Source organism: Echinops telfairi, unplaced genomic scaffold, assembly GCF_000313985.2.
Source record: "Echinops telfairi isolate 266 unplaced genomic scaffold, ASM31398v2 ScPeMD7_11;HRSCAF=52, whole genome shotgun sequence".
Lineage (NCBI taxonomy): Eukaryota > Metazoa > Chordata > Mammalia > Afrosoricida > Tenrecidae > Echinops > Echinops telfairi.
In genome coordinates this window covers 8506482-8529713 of record NW_022103908.1, presented here as the reverse complement: position 1 = coordinate 8529713, position 23232 = coordinate 8506482, and the positions used below count along the sequence as shown (strand labels likewise).

Here is a 23232-nt window from a genome sequence, read left to right as displayed (position 1 = left end):
CTAAACGTACTCCCTCCTTGTAGTGGGACTAACTCACACCAAGTTTTCCTTGTTCTTCACGGCAGTCTCGGTGGAGTTTTTGTGATTTTCTGTATTGCTGGACGATACTATTTGGAGGGTCATTAAGACATTGAATGAGATTGCTACTGCGTCACATGCTATACTTATTGTTTTATTTGATAGTTATAGTGGACATTTACATCTTGTGGTTACCTTGGGACTTGAGTAATGAAAAGTACCTGCAAAAGTGCACAACTCTCCCAAAATGTGCATTCTCGTGTAAAAGTATATACAGTGTATGTATTCTGATCGCAAGAGGAACTCCATCAAGACAGCCTGCTTGGCTGGTTTCACCTTCTAATACACTTTCCTATTTCTCTCTGACTAGGAGTTCGTGAACTGATGGGGCCACTCTAAGGCACACACCCTTGTAAGAGGGGACACTATCTTGACTGATTCTTTGCACCTGTGAGTATTGAGTGTTAACCGTGTGGGCGAAGAATCTTGATGTTCTAGAACAAATAAGGATGGCTATTAAGTGATGCCTACCTTTATGAATGGAGGTTAGCCTTACTATGATGTACAGCCAGCTCACTGAAAAGTGAATTATTGCTGAAGTAATGAAGTTAAATTTTAACACTTTGTGATGTTATCTTGCTCTAACCCATTTTTGTCATACTTTTGAATATCATCTACTAGCTTTTCAATTCAGGTTTTTCTCTGTTTTACTTTGCTATTGTTAATTTTTCTGTGTGTGTGTGTGTGTGGGTGAATTGGTATGTTTTTCTCTACATGAAATCTGAGATAGGTAAATCTATGGCGACAGTAACTGGATCAATGATTTCTTGGAGTTATGTTGGGGGAGGATGAGGGGAAATGAGAAGCTCGTAACAATGAATACAAGAAAGAAAAACATGATTGTACAACTCTTCTGGATATAATTGAACTACTGAATTGTATGGTATGTGGATTATGTGCCAATAACACTGTTTAAAAGACAAAGTAAAGTAAAATAAAGTGCAAGGTGAATACATGAACAACAAACCACAACACAAATTCAAATTAGAGGAAGTCATCTGCTATCAGAGGAAATGGATGCGTTGTTCCTTGAAAGACACGCTCCATGGTTCTCCACTCGGTTCCTGTAGGATGAGGTGTGGCTGGTTCCACCTCATGGCGACCCTACAAACAACAGAACGCAACAACACAGCCCAGCTCTGCGTTGCCATCACTACACTAGAGCCACTGTTGCAGCCACGGTGTCAACCCATCACTGAGAGGGTCTTACCCATTCCTGCTGCCCCTCTGCTTTACCAAGCATGGCAAAGCACCTTCTGTCGCCTTACATATTTTATCTCCAACATTCACTTATTTAATGACAGTTTTAAACATTACAATTCTTTTTATCCATTAACTGTCAGTGGACTCTGGTGGTATAGTGCTTATATATTGGGCTGCTAAGTGAAAGGTCAACCGTTTGAACCACCAGGTGCTGGAAACTTACAGTGGGGCAGTTCTAGCCTGCCCTCTAGGCTCTCTATGAGTCAGCATCTAACCGAGGGCAGTGAGTTGTCAATGCTTAATGTCCTATAAATAAATCCTTCCTAAAATTTCCATCATCTCCACTAGGAAGATTTTTCCTTGACCACACCCCATCTGTGATATTTACTCCTCTAGTACCATTTGTTGTTTTTTTTAGCACCCTCCTTCCTGGTCGCTTTCCCACTCCCATCTTAATGGGTTGGCGGTGGGGTGGGGGTTGGGGGTTAAGGTCAGGAGACAGGCTTCCTCCCCAACCAGGCTGCAGCAGTGGTGTGGCCTCTGGCTGTGCCTCTGCCTATGTCTGGGCATTGGTGCCAAGTGGGCCACCGGATTGGGGTGCGTGTCCTAGATCCTGCTGGTGGAAGGGAGGTGGCAGTGGGAGTCTGGGCCCATAGGGTAGGAATCGTGGGGGCTTGTCCCCCCACAGGTCCCTCCCCACCACTCTTCCTCCCTGCTGTCTCTATCTCAGGGCTAGGATCCACTACGTAACTTGTGATAGTCATTTTATATAATGGTTTCCTACAGTAGATTGATAAATACCCTTTTTTCAAGGACTTGAGTAGTTTGTCTCCCTAGTGACTGTAAGACTCCTTAGGAAAATACATCAAAGTGATGCTTTATAAAATACTCTGTAGTACTTTATGTAATATATGTTAAGAGCTCAATAAATATTGACTATTGATTGGTCTTTTCAGAGATCAGAGAGCATGACTAGTCGACTTCTTTTCCCTTTGCTCCGATGTGCCCTGTAGGTCTAATTCCTGAAGATGATCACGTTGCTGAAATTAAAACGTGGTAATATTACCTATTTCTAAAGATTGCTATCTGTATTTTTTCTCAAGGTGTTAATAGTATAATTTAAGGTTAAATCTCTACCCTTGAAATTATACTGTATTACCTTAGAAAATAATGAAATAAAATTCAGTTTAGCATCAAACTATCATTATTAATCTAATCAACACAAAAATAACATGCGTAGTGAAAACCAGACCTAAACAAAAAATACTCATTAAATTAAAACACACATAACTTGCAAATCATAAGGTTACAACATGACAAACAACTACCACATAGATTTAAAAACAACACCTGTATTTCAAAAGCTCCTTCTTAGTATATTGTATTCCCCACTCATCTGGTATGAATTTTGTAGTTTTACCTGAAGTTGAGCTTTATGTAATGGAATGAGATGTGTTATCTTTGTCTGCCTTATTTTTATTAATATTTTGTTAATAGGATTCACACATTATGGATAATATGTAGCAATACATTGTTTAATAACACATTTTATTATTCATTACATTATTGATAGATGATACAAGTTTTTGAGTGCTAAGATTCATGTTTCCATTAATACTCATACTCATGTTTTTAGTGGACAGATGAGCAGCTTTCTATAAAAAGCAGCCTTGCTGAATCATAGGGTATGTGCCTCTTTGACTTCGGTTAACATTCCCACATAGTTTTTCCCACTGTTTTTCCAACTTGCAGTCTTATTAGCAGTATATGAGATTTCCAAACCCTTTATATCTTCACGCTCATTTGGTTTTGTCAATTTTCCTATTTGGGGCGATTGTAAATTTGACTTTGTTTGGACTGTGCAGCATCAAGAGGTAGAATTTGATCATAGACCAATGATGCTGAAGGAAGAAGTCCAAGGTGCACTGGAAGCACTAATGGAGGACGAATAGAAATGTTTCAACAAGCTGATGAAGTGATGGAAGCACTCATTAGTTTATGCCAAGAATTTTGGAAGACAGCTGACTGGAAGAGATCTATACTGGTATTCAATCCAAAAAAGGTGACCCCCACAGAATGTGAAAATTATGGAACAATATCACATGTGAGTAAAATTTTGTTGAAGATCATTCAACAGCAGTGCTAGCAGAATATCAAGGAGATGCCAGAAATTATGGCTGGGTTCAGAAGAGGATACGGAGCAAGGTATTTCAATACTGAGGTTAGATGGATCACAGCTCAAAGCAGAATATGTTTATTTGTATTTTATTGATTATGCAGAAGCAGTCAACATTGTGGATCATAACCAAATATGGATACCTTAAAAACAATCAGCATTCCAGAACACTTAATCGTGCTCAGGTGGAACCTGTACATGGATCAAGAGGCAACTATAGTGGGGAAAAAACAATTATAATGTGTGGTTTAAAATCAAGGAAGGTATGCATCAGCATTGTATCCTCTAGCCACACTTATTTTATCTATATGCTAATCAAATCATCAGAGAATCTGGTCTATATGGAGAATATGGCATCAAGGTTGGAGTAAAGTCTTAATTAATATTCTGTATTTTACCTCTCTAGTTTCTAATATCGATTGACCTCACACACAAAATTTATGACTAAAGGGTTTATTAAGGAAAATAAGGAATTGTAATGTTAGTGAGAAATGCTCAAGGTTCAGTCGTTTATCAGGACATGTTACAAAGTTCTTTCAAATCTGCTAATAAATGTCCAAAGGGGCATACTACTCCACTGGAAGCCTCCAGCAATGACTCAGCTCCTCTTCTATGGGTTAGCAAGCCAGCTTCCCTAATTAAGTACCCAGAGGCACCCCTCAACAAGCCAGCCACCTGGACAAAAGCACTGTTTTCCTTGCTCTGTGGGTAGGAAGTCCACTACTCTGTTCCACACTCTAGCTCCTGGTTCTGCTATTGTCCTCTGATGTTATAGCAGTCTTCTGGAGCCAGGAAATTTACTCTGCAGAGTTCTTGGGTCTAGAGGACACAGTACTGGCCCTTGCTGGTATAGATCCCCCTCCTGTTTCTCAGAGGGCTTATTTTATACACAGCAGGATGGCATGCCAGAGAATTATATTTGTAAGTACTCATAGATGAGTGCTATTAGTATCTCCCCCAACCTTCTTACCAGACTCATGCAGAAAAAAGTCATTTGATGAGAATTAGAGTTTGTCTAAAAGCAGGATTAGATAATTCACTGCCCTGGAAGGTTTACCAACAACCTGTCATATGCAGATGACACCACTTTGCTTGCTTAAAGTGAGGAGAACTTGAAACACTTAATGATATAGTCAAAGATTTTAGATTTCAGTATGGATAAGGAAAACACAAATCCTCACAACTGGACCAATAACTAACAACAAGATAATCGGAGGAAAGATTGAAGTCAAGGATTTCATCTTGCTTGGATACACAATCAGTGCTCATGGAAACAGTATTGAAAAGATCGAATGATGCACTGCACTGGGTAAATCTATTGCAAAAACCTCTTTACAGTATTGAAAAGCAAGGGTGTCACTTTGAGGACTAACACGTGCCTGCCATGATATTTTCAACTGCCTCTCATGTATGTGAAAGTTGGGTATTGAATAAGGAGGAAATTGAAGTGTGTGAATTATGGTGCTGCCATGGAATATTGGAAGTACCAAAAGAACAGGAAAGCAGGCTTGGAAGAAGGATAGCCACAATGCTCCTTAGAAGCCAGGACAGCAAGACTGGGCCCCGTGTGCTTTGGACATGGTATCACGAGAGCGCATTCCTTGTAAAGATACAACGTGTTTGGTAAAGTAGAAGGTCTGTGGAAAAGAGAAAGACCATCAAGGTGATGGATTGTCACAGTGGCTGCAACACTGGGCTCAAACATAACAACAGTGTGAGGAAGGCGCAGGCCCCCGGTCCTGCGCTTTTATCCACGAGGTCGCTAAGCATCGGAACGGACTGGCTGGCACCCCACAACTGCAAGCATGCGATTTCCTTGTGTTTTAATTTTGGGTTCTCTAATGACTCATGAAGGGAACCCTGGTAGTGTAGTGGTTACGTGATGTTGAGCTGCTAACTGAAAGTTCAGTAGTTCGAAACCACCAACGCTCCATGCAAGAATGACAAGCTTTCTACTCCTGTGGAAAAACTCACGGGGGCTAGCTCTACCCTGTATTATAGGGTTAGTAGGACTCAGAATGGACTAGATGTCATTGCGTTTTGAATGACTAATGAGAAGAGCAAGTTTTCCTGGGTTGATTGTCAGGTTGTATGTCTTCTAGTAAGTGTTTAGACTTTTGCCCATTTTTCTTTTGCGAAGCTCTTTACGTAGCATAAAAGTCTCTTTTTGGTTAGACATTATAGGTGATGTCATCTTACAGACTATGAATGACCTCCTACATTTTTTAAAGGTTTCTTTTGATAAACAGAATCTATTGATTTCCATTTATGATTAAAGCTTTTTATCCACTGTTTGAGAAATCTTTGCCTATTACAAAATCTTGAAGATATTCTCTTGTGTTATTTTTAGACAGCTTAAGGCATGTCTCTGTAATGTGTGAGTCTGTTTCTGAGCTTTCTTATTTGTCCTATTTCCAAAGTTTTGCTTCAAGACCTTTATAATCCTTATATCAGTATCACTATTTTAATATTGACACTTTTATTATAAACTTTGTCTACAATAAAATCTTAAATCCTTGATTTAAGATCATCTTACTCTTGGTCCTTTAGAAAAAGCTTGAAAATCTCCATTAAAAATTACTTTTTTTTTAGAGGCAGTATTCTCATCAATTCTTTAGATCCATGTTGGGGTAATTGCTGTTGAGTTTTAGATGTTATTTAGACTTTTAATTTAGTCTTTATGAAGTGATTGCATTCACTTTTAGATGCAGATTTCTGACAAAGAGATTTATAATTCATACTGTGATGTTCAAGCTGTGGCTGACTTGCCTGGGCCATGACTCTCTGGATTGGCAGTTATAGAATGATGTATTTTCATGTGGTCTCATGTATTCCGCCCTGATCTGATATAAGGGGATTAAAGGGGGATGAAACATGCTTAATGTAGTCACAGCCCAGATCCAATGTAAAGGGAGTCTCCTTAGGGATGTGGCCTGCATTGAATATATGAGGATGTCCTGGCAAGATTCTCTTACATTTTGCTTGCTCTGGGCCCTTCATTGTAATCTGACTTCTGGTTCTTAGTACTGGAGCCAGAAGTCTTCCATAATGCCTGCTTACCTGAGGATTGGTGAGACTCTGCAGTCTATGAGCCAATAGCCTACTCTTTTACCTGAGGGTCTTGGCTCCATCAATCTTCACAGCCTGTTGTCTAACCTCCCAGTGTTGGGGTCATCAGTCCCTGTGGTTACATGACTTTGGAGATTTCTCTACATAAATGTGAGGGGACTTCAAAAAGTTTGCATACAAGCTTCATTGGATTGATTTCTCTAAAGAACTCAGCCTAAGACACATACTATTGTTAATGCACTATTTCTTAAATCTATTTTCTACATAGTTATGATGGTTGCCTTGAATATTGAATGGTACTAAAACAGAAATGCCACAGGTAGGGAATTCTAATAAATGTAATTTTTTCTCACAGTGTCGGAGGCTAGAAGTTGATAGTCAAAGTGGGAGCTTTAAAGGAAGAGTTTGTCCCTGGTGGCTCCGGAGGAAGGTCCTTGATTCTTCGGAGCTTCTGCTCCTGGGTGATCTCTGTATGGCTTGACATCTCTTTGCCTACCTCTGTGTTTCTTTACTTGCTTATTCAGTCTCTTTTATATCCCATAAGAAATTAACTAAAGACGTCTACCACTTAGAAAACACAACACAAAAACAAACTTCTGGTCCTCCGGTTGATTCCTAAGTCCCAGCAATCCTGTAGAGCAGAGTCGACCGGTCCTCAGGGTTTCCAGTGCTGTAAGCTTCAGGGAAGTGGACGGCCTCCTCTTTGTCTTGCAGACGGGCTGAGAGGGTCCATCAGGAAACGTTTGGTTAGCAGTTGAGCACTTTCTCTCCTCTGCCACCAGAGCTCTCTTGGACTTAAGACACATGCTAGACTGATACCATTTATTAGCATCCCAAAGAAACCCTTTCCCGAATGGGATAATAACCACTGGTATAAGGGTTAGTATTGAAAACACACATTTTGGAGGAACATAATTCAATCTGTAATGCTGGTAAATAAAAATAAGATTGCTTTTTGAGTGTTGCACTTACATCCAGTCGTCTTGCTAAATGCAAAGATGAATTCCAATAGAAGGTCAGCGGTTAGGACTCAGGCTAATGAGAAAGACACGGAACATGGCAGAATGCAATTGTTGATGGGTTTTTGGAGTAGAAAACATGGTTACTCAATAGGAAATAGGAAAGCAAAGATAAGATGTGAGAAATTGATTAAGAATCTTAGGCAATCGGTTAAAAATGAAAGATTAGCTCAGTTGGACCAAATCCTTAAAGTGAGCACAGAATTGGGATCAGATGAGTTTTATTTTATAAATTAAGATGTAATGAATCTCTATAAGAGTGCTTGCAGTTGGGAAGCCTCCCCAAAGTTTGAACTTGGAGATGTGCTTTCTTGGAAGTTAGAATAATGGCCAACCAAAAAAAAAAAAACTTTAATAGGTCTTATCTGATGGTTCACTGGGAATCATATTTGCATCTAGTCCCAATCTAACGCCTCTCTTTAACAAAAGGCGTGCTTGATAGCATTTAGAGTACAGTGTTAGAACTAATACAAGCCACCATTTAATTATGCTTTTTCTTATGTGCCAGACATCTGGACTGTGTCTTCGTGAGTTTAATATCCCTCTTCAGTACATTCAGCAATCCTTCCAGACAGGTATGCTTATTTTAATTTTATGATGTATTTCGTAGCATCTCTAGGAAATGTATCTCTAGGAAATGCATTTTTAGGAAATCTTATGGTGTTTAGAAAGAGCGATCTGGTTTTTTTTTTAAAGGTTTAAGCAAAGTGGTTAATTTTGGAAGTATAAGAGTTATCTCCGAATGGTCAGATTGTGAAGTACAGCGGGGTTGTGCAGATAACTGGACTCGTCACAACAGCTGTCAGGACACTGACTCCTGCCTCTGTTCTCTGCATGGTCTTCACTTCTCTACCTTTCTTGTTTCTCACTGTCTTCTACGTTTAACGGGAAACTTCTAAGTTTGACTGTTTATTTATGAAATATCTCGCTTCAGATGATCAGTTTTATATTCTACTTTACTAACTGAGCACACCTCCTGCTAGCGTGCCCTGCATCTTCCGTTCTCCATCCATCCTTCTTTGGTTGGGTGTTACCTTCCTTGTCACTGACACCTGGCTACTCTCGCCCTCCTCTTCCACCTCGGGGAACCCTCACAAGCTCTTTCTTCTGGTACAATAACCTTTATCTAATTTTAAAAAATAACAATGCTTATCCTTTGTGATTGACTAACTTCACTCAGTAGAATGCTCTCCAAATCAATCCACACCATGAGGTGCTCCAGTTTCATCCTTGTGTGTGTGCACCAACGTTTACTTATCATTGTTTTTTTTCACAGATGGGCATTTTCTTTGTTTCCGTCTTCCTGCTATCGTGACTAGTTCTGCCAGGAGCATGGGTGTTCGTGTATAGGTTCATGCTCTTCCCTTGTTTCTTTAAGTGGAGGGATTGCTGGGCCTGGTAGTTCTATTTCCAGTGGTGGTAGGAAGCACCATGCTGCCTTCCATAGCACACACGCCGTTAGACTGTCCCACCAACAATGGAAGAGGATGCCAACCTTTTCAGCATTTGTAATTTTCTACTTTGTAGTATAATGGGGCACTTGTTGCTAGTAGTTCCTGCCTATGGAGCTAATATCAGCATCGCTGTCATTCTCGTGGGCGCAATTTTTAAAAAGCCCCAGAAAGAGATTTCATTAGCTTAGCTTTAACCAGGTTACCACCAGTGGATGAACTGTGAGGACTGAGGCAAGATCACATAGGTTGAACTCACTGGGAAGGGTATTACTGGCTTTTCTGCTTTTTAGTCATTTCTTGATTTAATCTAAAAACGATAGCTAATTACATTAAAAGTAGAAGGGTATTGAAATCGAGAGAGATGTGCACTGAGCTGGATTGGCACAGGGCTGCACCAGTGGGCTCAAACAGAACAACTGTGAGGCAAGGAAGGCCAGAAAGCACTTTATTCGGCTGTAGACACGGTCACTGCGTGCGTCAGAACCTACCTGATGGCACCTGACAAGGACAATCACAATGATGACAGTTGAGCACTGATTGCATTTTTCTAAGCACTTTATACTTTACTTATTTAAATTTGTTACCCCCTTCAAAGTTAAGCACTTTGGATAGTCAAATTTTGTGTCAACTTGGCTGGCATTGTCAGTGAATTGGCAGTTAAGACCTCGTCATCCACCATAATGAGATCTAACACGAACAGTCAATTGAAAAGATGTTTCCTCGGGGCTGTGATCTACTTTCAGAAGACGTGGATTCTGTGGACATGCTTGCTTGTTCTTTGCTGGGTCTGGACTCTTCCATCTGACTCATTATCTGATAACACTTTGGACTTGTGCCAGTGGACTGCCTTATTGTCCACTAATCTTGGGAGCTATCAACAGCCTGCCATATTACCTGCTGGTTTTGCAATCACTGACTTCTGCTGTCAGAAGCTTGACATCTGGCCTCCAGTGTTGGGATCATCAGCCCCTGCAGCTATTCCAGCCTGGCATCTGACCCATGGCTTTGGAACTTGCCCACCCGTGCAACCATGTCCACCATTTCTTTGGTATAAATGTTTCTCTCTACAAAGGGAGCTCTGGTGGTGACATCAGCTAAGTGTTGGACGGCTAACTGCAAGGTTGGTGGTTTAAACCCACCAGCCACTTCATGGGGAGAAGACCAGGCTGCCTGCTCCTGTAAAGATTCACAAAGCCTCTGAAGCCCTTAGTGGGGTAGCTATGATCCAAATGGACCCGGTGGGAAGAGTTGGTGTGATTTCTACATACTCACATTTCATTGATTCTGCTTCTTGAGAGAACGCAGTCTAAGACAGGGCTATAATTATCTTCACTTTAATAGATGAAAAAGTAGAGCCCCCAGAGTCCCCTAACTGCCCACCATTACATAGTGAATGCAAGAGCCATGGTTCTGACCCAAGCAATCTAGCTTCATAGTCCACCGCAGCACCAAGCTGTAGCTAAAATAACCAGTTGGGGCCAGGAAAGGCTACCTAGAAGTGGGTTAGGGGTATATGCCAGGCACTAAATACTATTGCTTTTTACTGTCAAGTATTTGGGCCATGAAAATGAGGCCCAGAAAAGGTAAATATAAAAGCACACAGTTTATACATGATAAGATTGGGACTGGGACTGGATCCTGTCAGGGTCTGTTGTGTTCTTACTAGCTACAAAAGCACTGATGTAGGTGAACAATGATAATCTTAATATCATGCTGCATTAAGGGTACAAAGCACCACTTATCTCCAGCTTCCTGAGAATAGAGCACACTTTTGAATATGAATGCATAAAGAAACATAGCTTCCTTTTCTACTTGGGAAAGATAGAATTTCACGTAGACCTTTTGAACATGTTGTTATTCAGTGGCCTGGATTCTATTCAGAGGAAAAAAAACCCAGACAAGCATATTGGATGTGACTTATTAATTAGATAAATACCACCCGCACTTCACCTTCAGAAATATCGAGGTGTGTCAGGATGAGGTAGGGGGCTGTATTTTATATGCCAACCTCTGTAGGACTGTTGACATAAAAATGGGGTTCTGAGATACATTAACACTGTTGGCAACTGACAAGGACTTCTTATGTTTTTCAACGTTGCTTTTGCTGCTCTTAATGTGGGCACAAGACTGGGGAGTGTTTCGTTCTGTCCAGCATAGTGTCGCTATGGGTCAGAACCGACTGTAGGGCACCCAACCACCACCACCACCACCACAGCTTTGGGTCTCCCAAAAGAACTGAGGGAGATCAAAGGAGGTTCCCAGGTGCTTTATTGTATTTATTTTGGGCTAAATAAAATATTTAGTTTTATTGGTCTTTTGAAACTTCCTTTGCACCTAAATGAATGGAAGAAGTAGTCAGTGTCACCATTTAAATGCAAAACCAACCCAACCAACCAACCAAAGATTGGTAGGTGTCTGTTATAGCCCTGACTCTAACTCCCAGCTTCTTCGTGTGGAAGCTACTTGTTGGAAGGCACTGCTATTTATTTTTTATTTTCCTGCATTTCCCTATGCTCTATCTAGAAGGGGTTTTCTCCTTATTTATCTTGATGATTCTTTGGGAACCTTGCATCTGTGAACTGACGTGTCTCCTTCACTCTGGGAATTTGTTAGACCTTTAAAGAAACCCATCTTTCACTCTCTAAGACTAATCCCTCTGCTCCTTTGCTGGCTGTGTCGTTCTTTCTCTACACAAAGTCCCCTGGGTTATGGAGGGCCAATCTGTCGACCACTTGCACTTGCCCTTTAATCGTATATAGAAATTTGCCCTCGCACAAAACAAATTCTTCATCGTGATCTCCTTCATTTTTTGCACATATAGCATTGTAACCATTGAAAAGGCTTCGAGCCTTCTCGGGCACTACCTAAGATCACTACCATCAAGTCAATTTCCACTCCGAGCTACCCTATCAGCTAGGGTAGAACTGGTCCCTAAGGGTTTCCCAGGTTGTAGATCTTAGCTGAGCAGATCACCTCATCTTGCTCCCCTGGAGCAGGCTGGTGGGTTTGACCTGCCTACCTTCTAGTTAGCAGGTTAGCAGCGCAATGTGTAGGCCCTTGTGCGGCCAAGGCTCCTCTCTTATAGTAACCAGTGAATTAAACTCCCAGCCATCGAGTCAGTGCCAACTCACACAGACTCGACTGGACAGGGCAGACCTGCTCCTGTGAGTTACAATAGGAGTAGGAAGCCCAGTGTTTGTCCCTCAGAGCAGCGCGTGGTTTCGAACTGTTGATTTTGTGCTTAGAGCAGCTCCAACATGTAACCACTGCGCCACTAGGGCTTGTTTTCTGTACTAAAGCAAGGCTGAACACGAACAGAATGCACTTGTCCCCATGTACCTAAAATCTGATTTAGGGACACAGAAACAGACCCCATGGGTAACCCATTTCTTTTTCAATATGTGACATATGCGGGGTAAGACTTTCTGATCTGTGTCCCAGTTCATCAATTGTCTCTTCAGGTATGTCTAATCTTATGTAAAATCTATCCTATTTTTTAAAATGTCTTTGGGTACTGAATCTGTGGACTGCTCCCCGAGAGTTCCAAATTTGGAATGTTGGACTTTGATGGCGGCTATGCTCTACAAAAGCACAACTCTGTTTTTATGGTCCCCCCCACCCCAGTTTCATAAATGTCCATAGGTTAAACAAATTAATTCGTGTCCGGCAGCTCTCTGGTTCTCACTTTCCTTGATTTTAGTCAGACAATTCTTCACCATCAACAAGTCACCATTGTTGGATTTTTGTTGTTTTAAAGAAAACAGCTGTTGTATCTAAGGCTTTAAATTCCTCTCCGTGGGAAGGCGGTACTAATAACTAGGTCTTTCCTTACCCAACGTGGGAGTCTCAACATTGGTCTCGGTGTAACTCAGTTTTTAGCGAAGAACCACTGAGGGCTTGAATGAGTGAATGTCTGAAGGCAGGGAGTTGATGTTTAGAACAACAGATAACAAACAGTTCTGGTTCTTTCTGTAAGCCACGCCCAAGGCCCAGCAAGAATGCCGTAGCATGTGATTTTACCTGAGCTGGGGGGACCTGGTGCTGAGCTTCCTCTGTGGGGTGTTGCGTTGCCAAGCGGGTAGTCCCAGCCACGGTACTTCTTTGACAAGCTGGGGGACGATTGTGACAAGATAGGCGCAGCAGAGACAGGCTTTCTTTCGGCGAGCCTTGAAGCATCGCATCCCTAGCACTGTGGTGTATGCTGCCAGGAGCGTCCCCACCTTTACTAGGCAGATAAGGAAGACTTTGTCAGAGGGAAGCGCTGCTTAACTTCTTGGATGCAATAGTAGCTTCCTCATCTGTGGTTTATAGCTGGGTCTCTTCTTCTGGATAACTTGGGGATTCTCAGCATAACATTAACACTCTAATTAACTTCTCTTGTAACCACTTGTCTTAGAAGTTGATGCCCTGCCATAAAGTGCTACTGTCTCGGTAACAATGGAAAACACATAATTAGCAGTTACTATGTTCCAGACTGTACTCTAATATTGATTTATTAAATACTTTTAGCTTTACAGGAACCGATGACACAATGAGACCAAGAAACAGGGCAAAATCGCCCCATAACAGAGTCGGGGAGAGTATGGGACCCTAGAGCCTTGACTTAGTCTCTGGTGGCTCAAAGAGGAGCCCTGGTGGTAGAGTGGTTGGGCCACTAACCATAAGGTTAGCTGTTCAAAACCGCCAGCCCCTCTGTGAGAGAAAGACAGGGCGCTCTACTCCTGTAAAGAGTTACACGCAGATGTCCTCAAACTACGGCCCGCGGGCCACATGTGGCCCGCCAAGGACATTTATCTGACCCGTTTGGTTTTTTTTACTTCAAAATAAGATATATGTAGGGTGCATAGGAATTTGTTCATAGTTTGGTTTTTTTTCAAACTGTAGTCTGACCCTCCAACGGGTCTGAGGGACAGTGAACTGGTCCTCTGTTTAAAAAGTTTGAGGACCCCTGATACAGTCTTGGAAACTAAGTGAGTCTATTTTGCCCTGCTATATGTTGCTAAGAGTTGACATTGACTCCATGGCATTGAGTTTGGCTTTGGGTTTGGGGGGCTTACATGAGAGAAAGATGGGTCTTTCTACTCCCTCAAAAGAGTTACAATTTCAGAAACGTACAGGGAGAGCTCTCCCCTGTCCTATAGGGTCCCTGTGAGTTGGCATTGACACAAAGGCAGTCAGTTTGCATGTTGTGTGTGAGTGTGTGTGTGTGTGTGTGTGTGTGTCTCAGTTAAATGCTAAGTAACTAGTGAACAAGTTGACTGTTCATTTCTAGCCAGAGGCACCTCAGCGGACAGAGTTGGCAACCTGCTTCCAAAGGGTGGGAAACCTTACAGGAGAGTTGTACTCTTGGCGCATGGCACTGCCTCAAGGCAGTATTGACCTGATGGCAACTAATAAAAACACTAACAATCATCTGTCATATAATAATATGATAATTTTAGCAACAGCCCCCTTCAGAGACTTAGAAATAGAATTTATTGAATGGAGAAATGAAGATGGTTTCTCTCCACCAGACCGCCAGTATAAACGGCAGGAGAGAAAGTAGGCATCTTAAAGAAAAATAAAGAGAACGAGCTTGGTAGTAACTTGTCAGATAAGCAATGAGATGATTTTTCCAAGGACATAAAGCAAGTCTCATAGCTATATTTTAAATTGGTATTTTCACTCGAGTTTGGCCATATGTCTGTATAAGAACAATGTCAAATAAAAGCTATAGACGCACTCATTTTTACAAGGTGACTACTGTGTGTAAGCACGTCAGCAGGATTTATGGTTCACACATCTTTCAATCAGAGATAAATGCAGAGAGGCTCTAAACGTAGCCAAAGCTGTCTGTTCACATGGCTCTCGGCCAAAACCCACCCGCTCCCGTTGTGTCTGCTGTCCACATTGCTGTACCACAGAGACTGTGAGCACTGGGTGGCCTTTTGGTTCTCTGAGAGGGAAATTCCTATAGACTAAGCAGGGAGAAATTTAGCAAAAGGCAGAAGATTTGCAAATGGATACCAATCCATGCCGGAGGCCTTGGGGATTATAAAAAATATTAAGCCAACTCCTATGGTGTGAATCTGTGGGCTTCATACTATAAATGGAAATCATTTAAAAAATCTGTGAGGTTGTAATGACTGGACATCAATACTCTGTCTTTTCTCCTGGGTGAGGAAATGGTAAAAGTAAATGTTTTCCAATCAGCCAAGGGATGATTTTCTTTTTAAAAAGTTCCAGGCAACATCAAAGGCACTGCAAGAATGGTTACCATAATCTAACTGCTGATAACGGAAAACCCTATTGAATTCTTCATAAGAATGTGTGTGTCTTTGGACATAATTAAGAGAGTCAATTCAGGACATGGTGAAAGACCGTATTTTCCTCTTCTCTCACATGAATGCTGTGGTTGTATACTTAGAGGATGATCCCCATATTGTTGTTAGAAGTATTTTTTTTAACTGTGTTCTAGGAAGATTTACATTATAGTACTCTGAATTCCTTCTGCTGAAGAAGTGAAGAGTTCAAAATGACCGCGGTGTGGCTGATTCGATAGCGTATCATAGATGGGACCTATCCCTCTACTTGTCTCTTCAGGCAAAGGAGACCGTCTAGGAACGTCACAAATCGTAAAGGGGCTGGTCCAGGGCGTCTTACTGTTCCTTTCACTTGTCGCTCTTGTTAGCCGCTGCCAGGTCGACACTGACGCTGGGAGACACGTGCAACAGAACAAATGCTCCCACTTCTGGGACGTCTTCACAATCTGTGTTCCACTTGGCGCCACTGCTGTAGCCACTTTATAATGTGGGTATCATAAAACCTGGGAGGGGCTCATCTTCTATCACCATATTACCCAATTCTCTGATCCAGAGGGTTTTCATTGGCTGATTTTCAGAAGTAGCTTGCCAGGTCATTCTCCCTGGTCTCTGTCTGGAAATTCCACCGCAACGTGCCCATTATGGACATGCTGGTAGTGGAACTACTGGTGGCATAGCTTCTAGTACCTTAGCAACATACAGGCTACCATAGGAAGACAAACAGAGAAGCATGGGCACTCTCACTTAGAGGTATGTATGTAACTTGAGGCCAAAGTAATTTCACTATTCCTTAAAGAGTTACTTGCACCAGAGTTATGATCAATTGAGTTAATAAACCTTAACATATCCAAAACATGTAGCTCTAGGAGATGACCTTTGAAAGCAATGTCAGTAGTGTATTACTATCAATAGGATGAATTAGTGTTAAGCTCATTAGGTGGCTTATTTAAATAACTTATACAGTTTTGTTTCAATTGGATATGATAAGTTATGAGGTGGTCATGATAATCCTTTCGATCTCAGTAGTTTTACAAACAGATGTTCATTTCCTGATTGGAGGTCCTGGTTCACCTGTCCTTATTCCAGGTCTCAGCCTGAGGGAGCAGGCTCCTCTTGGAAGCGGTTCTTTCCCACAACACAGAGAAGAGACAGGATCGTTAATTTTGTACTTTTCTTAAAGATTCTACCCAGAGATGACACCTATAACTTCCACTGAATCATTTGCACTCTTAACTGCAAGGTTAGCGGTTAGAATTCTCTAGTCACTTCTCGGGAGAAAGGTGGGGATTTGGGCTCCCATAAAGATTTAAAGTATCGGATACCTAATAGGGCAGTTCTACTCTGACCGATAGGGTTGCTCTGAGTCAGAACTGACGCAATGGCAGTGGGTATTTCTGCTGTTCAATCATTGAACAATTATAGGGGCCCAAGAAAACATGAACCAACCAAGTTCCCCGAAGAAGAAACCGAAACCTTTGGCAAACAACATTCCTTATACCGTGGATTTCCATCCTCTCAAACGGAACCAAGTGGTCCTGCAAACTCAACTCAGAAAGCAGCCTACCGGGCGCACCATCCAGGTGGACAAATAGAACGTCTTCCATAGCCTTCCCAGCAACCCTCTGCAGCAAAAGTCCTGAGGCAGCTACATGCCCCTTCAGCTGTTCTCTTCTGTTCTCACAGAACCCCATCCTCATCCCATGATTCCGTCTACACTCCCCCTGCTGCAGTCACAGTGGTCTGTCGCGGTTTGGGGGTCTGAGAACATGTTGTACACCCTCCCATCTTCAAATGCACCCTTTCCTGCCCCGACACCGGGCAGAGCCACTGATGTGTATAAATGGAGGCCGAGAATCTCTCTGTAATGAAAGAAAAGAAAACCCCACCACAAAGTAGAAGCCTAAAGCTTGAATATAAGTCGTTTTGGTTGATGAGGAGAAGAGCATGTGGTGGAAGTGCCACGGCAGAGAGCGCTGTGGAGGCCTCTGGGAGTACACGAATGAAGAGCTTGGAAGACAGACCAGCACAGGCTAGCACTGGCGAGGAGGTGAGTGAGGGGCTGCCAGGCAGCTGGTGGGGGAGTTCACTTCACTGCAGCCGCCCTGGTGCCAGTGCCTCTTGTAGGAGGACGTGGGAGTGTGCATAAAAGGCTATGATGTGAGGTTCAATTGACCATGCTGCGCAAGTGTTTGCAGAATCTTAGTGTCAGGGTTTCCAGTTCCCTGATACGGGGTCCCCGTGGCACTTGGGGGAAGAACTAGAAATGAGAGAAGAGTTATAGCGGTGAAGTAACACCTCTGGGGACCCACAAGCCTGGGATTGCAGAGACCTGGTTGAGCCAGCAACGTTGAGGGGGTATTGGGAGAGAAACTACCTCACCAATCACGGTGACATTTTGAGGTTTAGGAAATGTGCCTCAAGAGAATGCCTACTGCGAAACTGAGAGGAAATGAGATGTGGCTCTCTGGTGTTGAGCTACATCACGGTCTTTAGAGGCCGCAGATTTACAACTCTTCTGGCAGTGGTAGCCTCCAGGGTCTAAGGTGGCTTCTATTGCCTCCAGAATCTGGTCATTTTTTTGTTATCTTTCCCTAGGCCTCAGAGGTTTTGCAGTCAGTCCCTTTGTGCCTATGAGTCATGCAATCTCATCTGATATTCTTACCTTTTTTGGGGTGGGGGGTGCAGGGAGGGCTTCTGATTCTTGTGAAACCACATACACTCTTTTTCTTGCCGTCTTCATGCCTTAATCTCATGGAAAGCTACATTCATTGTCCTTTGGAACAATTCTCCCACATTCCCATTTTATCCTCGAAAACACAAGCCTTGATTTCTTCACTCAGCATAACATTTTATTACTCACCAGGAGTGCTTTTTTTTCTTTTTTAAAAATCATTTTGTTGGGGGCTCGTACAATAATCCATACATCCATTGTGTCAAGCACATCTGTACATAGGCTGCCATCATCCTTTTAAAAACATTTGCTTTCTACTTGAGCCTTTGGTAGCAACTCCTCATTATTTTCCTCCCTCCTCCCCTCACGCCCCTTCCTTCATGAACCCTTGATAATTTATAAATTATTATTATTTTCATATCTTACACCAACCACTCTCTCCCTTCACCCACGTTTGTGTTGTATTATGTCAATTATTGTGATCCCTTCCTCCTTTCTCCCCGCACCTTCCCCCTACCCTCCTGGTATCTCTACTCCCATGATTGTTCCTGAGGGGTTTATCTGTCCTGAATTGCATGTGTCGAGAGCTCTTATCTGTACCAGTGTACATGCTCTGGTCTAGCAGGATTTATAGGATAGAAATGGGGTCATGATAGTGGTGGGGAGGAAGCATTAAAGAAAGAGGAATGTTGTATGTTTTGTCAGTGCTATACTGCACCCTTGCTGGGTCATCCCTTCTTTGTCACCCACCAGAAGCATGTTTAATGACACAAAGCGTTGCATTCTTATCACCTTAGAGAACATATTCTCAAATATCATATCGGTACCTCTGGTTCAAACAGTGGAAAGCACTCCTTCCCTCCTTCTACGTTCCTTCACCTAGTTTTCCTTCTCTACAAGCTTCTGGCCCTAGAATTCCTTAAGATGAAGCTTCTTGGACTTCTTTTTATCCGTTTATCCAGTGATTTAAAAAGTTTCCCTTCTTGTCTCTTGAATATTTTTACCTTTTCCTTTAAATGCCTCTATTTTATTTCTTCTTATTATCTGTTGATCTTTGACTTTGAGAACTGACATCCGATCATCTTCAGTTTTAGTTACTTTTGCCCTCACCAGATGATATAGTCTTTTGGTTTTAAAAAAATATATTGGAGAGCTCTTGACCATTTAGTTATCTTCAGGTACCAGGGAATATATTTTAATGAAGATCTCACTTAAGAAGTTCTTAGAATAGAAATAAGTATGCAAAATTGCCTATGGGGGTCTCCTGAGTCACTGTAGGGTAAAGAAAAGACCTGCATTTCGAGGGAATTTTCCCCACTAGGGTATTTCATGTGGAATCAGAAGTATTCACATCTCTCTAGCTTATTCTTGAGTTTGGACTCATTTAGACACCACTAAAGAACAAATCTATTTCTTCTTCATACCTGATCTGAAACTTAATTTTACTTGGCCATTAAATTAGATCAGGCAGAGCAAAAACAAATGCATTCAAGTTCAAGGGCATAGGTCTTTGTTATACTTTGATTATATTCACATGCAGACAAATATATTTTAGCAATGTTTGAAATAAATAGTATAGGACACAATTTAATAGATATACATCTCACTGCGTAATACAATCCTGATTTAGCAAATTCAACTGAATGATAAAGCTATAGCCAAAAGACTAAATGAAAGTATACTTTCATTCCTTGATACCAATATCCATGTGAGGGAAACAAAGTGAACCTATAGATTAATTCACTTATTCAATCTACTGACATTACAAATCATTGTATTAGTTTCTATTGCTGCTATAATAAATTACCACACACAGAATGAATTAGTGGAACCCTGGTGATATAGTGTGCTACACATTGGGTTTTTAATTGCAAGGTCAGCTTTTTGAAGCCACTGGTGGCTCCTGGGAGAAAGATGAGGTTTTCTGCTTCCGTACAGAGATACAGTCTTGGAAACCCACAGTGCCAGTTCTACACTCTCCTAAGTGGCTGGCCTGAGTCAGAATTACTGTATGCCAATGAGTGAGTGAGAGAATGACTTAACATGAAACAAAGCATGTTATATTCCAGTTATCTCACAGCTCTGTAAGTCAAAAGTCCAGTGTGGGTCACACTGGGCTAAAATCAAGGTATCAGTGGGGTTACATTTCTCCTGGGATGCTTTAAGGGAAAATTAGGTTGTGTGTGTGTGTGTGTGTGTGTGTGTGTGTGTGTGTGTGCATGTGTGTCTAGTTTCTTAATCATAAGGGCAACAGTTCAAAACCACCAGTTGCTCCATGGGAGAAAGATGAGGCTTTCTACTCCTGTAAAGAATTACAATCTCAGAAACTCACATAGGCTGCTATGAGATGGAATCAACTTGATGGCAGTGAGGTTTTTTCTGTTTTGTTTCTGAGTTGTGTTGTTGTTAGGTACCATCAGGTGGGTTTCAACGTAGAGTGACTCAATATACAACAGAACGAAACACCACTCCATCCTGCACCCTTCTCACGATTGTTCGTATGTTTGAGCCCATTGTTGAAAGCTACCTGCAAATATAGACATCCTGATCACACCTGCAAAGTCCCTGTTAGCCTGTAAGACATGTATTTTTTATTTCCATGGGTTAAGACAGGACCATCTTGGGAGACCATTATTCTACCTACTGTAGGTCCTAGGTAATTGCCATTGTCGTGTGAATTTGTTTGTACAGGCTAGCTGCCTAAGGAAAAGTTAAGGGTCACATTTTTTTGTTTGCTTGCTTGTTTTGAGTACTGTGGAGAAGAGAAAAGAGGTGTTTGTTGTACAAGTTCCAACGGGGCAGACTAGATGGAGGTGCCCACCTAGTGGAGAGGGACCAGAAGAGAGGGAGCAAAGGGTTATGGGAGAAAGCCAGATTGGAGGTCACATTTCACTGCTCATGGTAGGTAACCTGGCCCTACTGGCCAGTGACTAGACATCATATGTTTAAGCAACCCCAGAGGATACTGAAAGATAACTTTAATTATACTACAACTTTGCGCACAAACATACTTCCGTTGAAGAATAATACTCCTGGCTGAAGGAAGTTGAGTTTGCAACTATCACACGTATGAGCATCGGGACACATCAGATTTCTGACATTTTATTCTTGGAGGTGGGATAAGAATAAAACCATGCTAGTAGCCTTAGTCAACTATTTCCCACAGTGTGAGGATGAAGTTGATAATGCAATATAACAGAATCAGCCTGGCTAGAAAGGTGGGTGAAAGAGAATTAAGAGCCAGGCAATATCACAGGGCCTATTATAAAATAACGATGAGCTATGGTGGCATAGTGGGTGTAGAAGTTACATAATCATATGTGAATTTGAGGATGTTAAGAGGATGTTAAGGTCACAGCCTGATGCCTCCCTGTGGACGTGACTTTCTCATGAGCAATCTGGGAACATCCGCTCTTCCTCTCTGGAAGCAGGACACACATGTGGCTCCACATGGAGCCACGCTGATGGCAGCAAGGGCCCTGGAGGTGTGCCCACCGCCATTGGATCGATAAGACTGCACCCACTGACCTGTGTGACGATGTGAGTCTAAAGAGTGATTTATGGACTAGAATCAGACTTATGGGCTACTATTGGACTTATGGACTTTATTTGGGCTGGGCTGGGATGTTTTCTCAATATGGAATTTCTCTTTGATAGAAAGCTCTCTCACACACAGATGAGTGCCTCTGCATGTGCTCCTCTCATCAACGTGGACTAACACAGTGGGTTATGCACTGGGCTGCTAACCAGAAGATCAGTCATTAAAACCTACCAGCCATTATGTGATGGGAGAAAGATGAGGCTTTCTGCTTCTGTAAAGATTTACAGCTTCAGAAACACACACAGGCAGTTCTGCTCTGTTCTAGAGGGTCTCTATAAATCAGAACGGACTTGACGGCAGTTGAGTTTGATTTGGCTGGCTATTACAAAATGGTGATATTGTGGAAATGGGCAGGGGATGTGAATTCACAAGGTTGGATGAAAAGCTGGAGCTCATTCTTAAGGATGGGGTGGGAAGGTTGCTTGTTTCATAGCCAAGAACAAAGTTAAGTTTAGACATTAGCATTTTGATTTTATCTGGGAAGGACAGCCAAATTAAAGTAGTACTTTAATTTGAGATCCATGTTCATTTATTGTTAGAAAAACTTTAAAATTCCTCGGGGAAGATAGTGAGTAACTGACTCAGACACTGCCATTCAGTCAATTACATAGTGACCTATAGGACAGGGTAGAACTGCTAGTGTACATTTTTATGGGGGCAGGATGCCTTATCTTTTCCCTATGTTATATTAAAAATGTGGGCTAATGAGTAAGCACATGTTAAGCAGTTATAGTGGCAAATTTTGGAAAACTTGATCACTGGAGACTGATAAGGACTATGGAGAGCAAGCACTCCGTTATGATACAATTAGGATGAATTATTTCAGGAAAGAGACTTAAGCTAAGAGTAAAGGCTCTTGGTGAAAACTACTGGGCTTTCAGCCTCTCATCTGCAAATCAAATGGAGTATGACATGAAGTTAACTATATGGGTTTATGATGAAGTTAAAATGAGATCATGCCTGCAAATCACTTAGCACAGAGTTTGATACATACAGTAAACACCCAAAAGCAATGGATGGTTCAATGGTAGCACTGTAACTTTTAATTGGAGAATCCAAGTTTGATTCTTGGCTAATGCACTTGAAATGTAGCCACTACCTGTCCATCGGTGGAGGCGTACATGTTACTATGAAGATGAAGAGGTTTCAGCAGAGCTCCTAGACTAACAGACGAAGAAAGGCCTGGCAATCTAGTTTTGAAAAACAGCCAGTCAAAGCCCTCTGGATCACAACAGACCAATCCTTAAGCAATCGTGAGGATGGTGCAGACTCAGTAGCATTTGCTTCATTGTGTGTGGGTTCACCTCAAGCCAAGGGTCAACTGAGTGGCAGTTAAAAATATACAGCAGCACCACCATTTCAACTGATGTCATTTATTTAATGGTTCTGAGTTATAGAGCTATTTATTTATTTTAGGGATGATGCTCTAGTTGGCTGAATATTGGTAGTCAGACATTTCCTCTAGGGAGAGCACTAGAGTGGAGGACTTACACTGCACCTTCCCTCTGTTGGTATCTTCCCACTGGGAATGAGATTTAATCGGTGTATGATCAGCGCACCTGGCTCATAGTGTCTTCCAAATACAATCAGAATGAGGCACCTCCTTTCTGACTTAACACTATACATCTAATAATTCATTCTACCAAATACTTAAGAAAC

At 41.9% G+C, this 23232-nt stretch overlaps 1 long non-coding RNA gene across 1 annotated transcript in view; it reads left to right on the top strand.

The window, feature by feature from the left end:
- The first annotated feature begins 394 nt into the window (after nt 1–394).
- The window catches only part of LOC123521356, a 93568-nt gene continuing 70730 nt past the window's right edge, over nt 395–23232 (top strand). The window contains exon 1 of the long non-coding RNA XR_006679809.1: nt 395–468. This is a non-coding gene — a long non-coding RNA (uncharacterized LOC123521356). The remainder of the gene's footprint in view (nt 469–23232) is intronic.